Raw genomic sequence first — 5,817 nt, forward strand, 5'->3', positions numbered from 1 at the left:
TGACGACCCTGAACTCTCCGGGGTTTTTTCATCGCAATTTCCCAGCCACTTTATGGCACACAGTTATTACGTGCAATATTTATCTCTTTTGATCAACCCATTGAGGAGGTCGAGTAAACTCAAGTGCTCCTTAAATCGCTCAAGTGAACCACAGACCTCCCTCATCATCCTGTCAAGGCCGAAATGAGTCCTGATTCAAAGAATCAAAAACACGAAGAAAAATGAATTGTGTGTTTTTCTCACCTGAGGTCCTGTGGAAGAATAATCAGAAAATACATTTTTATACTGCATATAATCCAGTGTTTTTATGCTTGTTATAATGCATATTGAGAATCAGCTCTGACTAAGGCCTTAATGCAGAGGGCAGAGCAATATGAAGACAAGTTCATAGTTATCAAATGGCCTTAATTCCAAGCTCCAATATGTCTGTCTAATAAATTTAGTTTTCCAGGCTATGCAGAGAATTGTTGAAGATGAGGAAAAGAAAAAGCCCTTACAGATTAACAGACCAAGGAGATATAAGTCAACAATAGATAGGAAGAGAGTCAAGTCATTCCTGAGGGTCAACCAGACCTGTGGTGACCTCAGCGGCCTTGGTTAAATGGGGGATCTAAAGGAATAGGAGGACATCTAGTGGCAGTGGAGGGAGGGAGATTAAGTAAACTTAACCAATTAGGTGGGTCAGAAATGTCCCACCTTTGGGGTTTGTAAGATCATGCACAGTACTTATACTTCAGCGTGCACTCTTGAGACTGAAATCCGTTATTGCTTAGGTTGCCTTTGTAATAAAATTTATTGTTGATTCTAAGAAGTTCTGGTGTCCTTTCTTATCCTCAAACCTACACGAGATGAGACGAATTCTCTGAGACAAATTTGGCGAGCCAGCCAGGAGGGCAATATCAAACAGAAGTGGGACAAGATAGACTGCCCAGGCGGGGGAGGACTATTTGACCATCATGGGGAAAAGGTAAAAGAAGCCTTTTTAAAAATAAAATTCTATAATAGTAGCAGTAATTCCCCTGCCTGTGTAGTCTTCACTGTACACAAGCCATTATAACATGGTGGCGCCTTCCTGGAGAACAAGCAACAAACTAATAAGACAAAAGTGAAAGGCTCATTGTCTTTAGGCCGAGGTGAGGAGCTGGCATTAGAAAATAGCCTCACTGCCTGGACACAGGTGATTAAAATGCCTGACGTCTGAAAACCTGTGTATTCCAGGAAAAGCTTTGGACAGGTTTCACTTAATAGGTGGAATTCATATCATCTGCGTAGAAGGCTTTGTGTTTGTTGTTTTTTAAGTTTGTCACTGTATTGTATTTATTTTGTTGTGACTAAAAATCTGATGCGCATCTTTGGTTCAAATGTTGTATGAGCAAGTGAGGGTGTGTATGACAGTGAAGGATGGGCCGTGTGTGTTCTTGTAAAAAGATGAAGCCTTTATTTTGTTACATGTCCACTAATCAAAGTCTTTCCTGCACCATTCATAGCACATTTGGTGGCGCCAATCTCCGTCTCGTAGCCCTCAGCCTCTCGCCTATATTCCATAGCTAGGGTTACAGTGGGGGACTAGTCCTCTGGTAACTGTGAGAGTTTGACTCCCCACTCACATCTGTATTGCAGCGTGCCTTGCCAGAAGGCACCATTTTTATGATGGTCTTTGGTATGTCCCGACCGCGAGTAGAACTCGCGCTCTTCCGATCGAGAGGCAGACACGCTAACCACTAGGCCACTCGCTAGTACATGTACACTAGAGCACAGGGAAATCCCTCCTTTGCATTTAATCCACATGAAACAGTGAACACACACGCACACAACTGAGCTATGAGCACGGGACAGCTATTCTTCGTTTGCACATGATGTCATAGCTGATTATGCATGAGGCTTTGAACTGGAAGTGGGCCAGGTTGGAGGATATACACAAACTCGTGCGGCACACATTTATGATAGAAGATATACTCGAGAGATTGTTACGCTCAAGAATTCCTTTTGTTTTTTCACCATGCCTACTTTTCATTTTCTTTGTGCTGTAATTGGATGCGGGCACAACTCTATTCAAGACAAGGGGACTTATAAGTTCTTTAGAATTCCAGCAATTATAAATAATCAAGTAGAAAAAATAAGAGAGTTGGCCATGGAGCGTAGACGTCATTGGCTGTCCAACATAAACCGGGCTAAGCGATGAGAAAGGAAAACCCACACGAGTCTGCAGTGAACGTTTTATCAAATGGTAAGTGCTACAAACTAGTTATTAATGAAAGATCGCAATATATAAGAAATACTGGATCATTTAATAGCCTGGTCGTGCAGAAACTCACTGCTGTCAGACGTGACAAAGCCGTGATCATCAAGTGTGTGAGCCGACAATCAAAAGCTTCTACGATCATTTCATTTCATTCACTGCATGATGGCACGGTGGTGTAGTGGTTAGCGCTGTCGCCTCACAGCAAGAAGGTCCGGGTTCGAGCCCCGTGGCCGGCGAGGGCCTTTCTGTGCGGAGTTTGCATGTTCTCCCTGTGTCCACGTGGGTTTCCTCCGGGTGCTCCGGTTTCCCCCACAGTCCAAAGACATGCAGGTTAGGTTAACTGGTGACTCTAAATTGAGCGTAGGTGTGAATGGTTGTCTGTGTCTATGTGTCAGCCCTGTGATGACCTGGCGACTTGTCCAGGGTGTACCCTGCCTCTCGCCTGTAGTCAGCTGGGATAGGCTCCAGCTTGCCTGTGACCCTGTAGAACAGGATAAAGCGGCTACAGATAATGAGATGATACTGCGTTTATTTTGCTTTCCGTTAGGGAAACCAGCTGACCTCTCCAATGTTACAGATCCAGACTGGGCTCCAACAAAATCAAAGATGGTACTAAAGCGGTAGCTCGAAATGCTCGGCTTACAAAGCACAGAAAGAAACACAAAATTATTGAAGAATCTTCCCAAACAATCACAGAGTCAACCGAACAAGATTCATGTCAATCCATTACCTCAAATACTGCAGCCTCCTCACCCGGTGAGGGCTCTTTAATAACTGAATATGTTATATAGTGTGTTAGATACCGATCTTTTGAAGCAGTCAAAATGATAGTTTTTAAAATAGATTTGAGAAATGACTACAAGCTTCTAAATGTAACTCCTCTTTACTTTCCAGTCTGTACTCTTGCCACTGTATATCTATATACACACACACACAGGTAAGAGTACAGACTATCTATCAGTATATTCTCCGACATGGCAGCACTCAATGACAACAGTTTTGGTCACATGGTTACAAACAAAGAATACTACAGCACCTGGGGAGCAGTTGGGGTTTTGGGGCCTTGTTCAAGGACACTTCAGCCATGATACAGAGGGAGGAGAAAGTGCTGTTCATTCACTCCCCCAGTCCAACGAATTGAACCAGCAATCCTTTGGACCCAAAGCTGCTTCTCTAACCTTTAGGCTGTGGTTGGCCTGTGTATCCATGAAGGCCATGGCTGTCATTGTAGGCAATGAGCTAAAGAATTGGAACGAATTCAAGCATTTGTAAGTGTGTTTGTGGTGCGAATACGCGAGAGGGTGGGTATTGTTGGTGAGCGACGAATGTCCTGATCAGTGATTTTACAGCAAACCCAACAGAGGACGCTGTTTACTCTTTTCCTTTTTCCCCCAGGAGTGTTATAGCAGACCATGCCGTTTATGTTGTTTTTACTTCTCTCTCTCTCTTTCAAATAGTGTGATGTTACAGCAGACCCAACAGAGGGCGCTTTATTGTTCTTAAGAAGCTGCCTTTCTGAGATTTAAAAAAATATATTTTTAGTATGCTGATTATCACACACACTTACACTTCTGGGTATCGCTTTGTGCTAGTCTTAGTGGATTACACAATGTGATACCTGGAATACCAGGTGCTGTAAGCTTCCGAGATCAGTGGTTCTCAGAATGGTGTGGCTATAAGCCTCATGGTGTCTTGGACATCAGTGAGGAAAATTGGGAGAAGGGACCTTCAACTAGTAAAAATGAAATTCTTTACAGTCATGACCTGAGAGCAAAACTCATAAGAGAGTCACCTCATCTCATCTCATTATCTCTAGCGGCTTTATCCTGTTCTACAGGGTCGCAGGCAAGCTGGAGCCTATCCCAGCTGACTACGGGTGAAAGGCGGGGTACACCCTGGACAAGTCGCCAGGTCATCACAGGGCTGACACATAGACACAGACAACCATTCACACTCACATTCACACCTACGGTCAATTTAGAGTCACCAGTTAACCTAACCTGCATGTCTTTGGACTGTGGGGGAAACCGGAGCACCCGGAGGAAACCCACGCGGACACGGGGAGAACATGCAAACTCCACACAGAAAGGCCCTCGCCGGCCACGGGGCTCAAACCCGGACCTTCTTGCTGTGAGGCGACAGCGCTAACCACTACACCACCGTGCCACCCAGAGAGTCACCTAACCCAGAAAAATTTGCTCCATATGCAAGAACGACAATCCCAGCTGTATAACAGGGGGCTCAGCTAGATGAATTTGCACCTGAGAGATAAAGTACTGATTCTACCTGACTCCTTCCTTGCTGCCCCCACAGCTGACACTCGATTACACCCCCATGGTCACAGTGAAGATGTGCAAATCCTGGAAACCCCTATATTTCATTGAAAATAGTACAAAGACAACATATCAAATGTTGAAAATGAGAAACGCTATTGTTTTTTGAAAAATATATGCTCATTTTTGAATTTGTCAGAAATCCATTTTAAAAAAGTTGGGACAAGGGCAAAAAAAGACTGGACAAGTTGTGTAATGCTTAAAAAAAAAAGACATTAATTAGGTTAATTAGCAACAGGTCAGTCACATGATTGGATATAAAAAGATCATCCCAGAGAGGTGGAATCTCTCAGAAGTAAAGATGGGGAGGGGTTCACCGCTCTGTGAAAGACTGCGTGGGCAAACAGTGCAACAATTTAAGAATAACGTTCCTGAATGTAAAATCGCAAAGAATTTGGGGATCACATCATCTATGGTGGCAGCACGGTGGTGTAGTGGTTAGCGCTGTCGCCTCACAGCAAGAAGGTACAGGTTCGAGCCCTGTGGCCGGCGAGGGCCTTTCTGTGCAGAGTTTGCATGTTCTCCCCGTGTCCGCGTGGGTTTCCTCCGGGTGCTCCGGTTTCCCCCACAGTCCAAAGACATGCAGGTTAGGTTAACTGGTGACTCTAAATTGAGCGTAGGTGTGAATGGTTGTCTGTGTCTATGTGTCAGCCCTGTGATGACCTGGCGACTTGTCCAGGGTGTACCCCGCCTTTCGCCCGTAGTCAGCTGGGATAGGCTCCAGCTTGCCTGCAACCCTGTAGAACAGGATAAAGCGGCTACAGATAATGAGATGAGATGAGCTCATCTATGGTACAGGATTAAAAGAAGTAAATGGATTTAATGGTGCTTCCTGGGATATTCAAAGTTTGGGATATTTTTTATAACCCAACCCTGATCTATACTTCTCCACAACTTTGTCTCTGACCTGTTTGGAGGCTCCTTGGTTCTCATGTTGCTTGCTTAGTAGTGTAGCAGAGTCAGGGTCCTTCCAGAGCAGGTTGATTTATACAGACATCATGTGACAGACCATGTGACACTTTGATTGCACACAGGTGGATCTTAATCAACTTATTATGTGACTTATGAAGTGAATTGTTTGGACCAGCTCTTATTTAGGGGTTTCATATGAAAAGGGGTGAATACTTATGCACACTCCAGATTTATTTATTTTTTTTAAATCTTCATTCTTGTTTGTGCCACAATAAAAAACAGTTGGCACCTTTAAAGTGGTAGGCATGTTGTGTAAATCAAATGGTGCTA

This window comes from Neoarius graeffei, chromosome 19, assembly GCF_027579695.1.
Source record: "Neoarius graeffei isolate fNeoGra1 chromosome 19, fNeoGra1.pri, whole genome shotgun sequence".
NCBI lineage: Eukaryota > Metazoa > Chordata > Actinopteri > Siluriformes > Ariidae > Neoarius > Neoarius graeffei.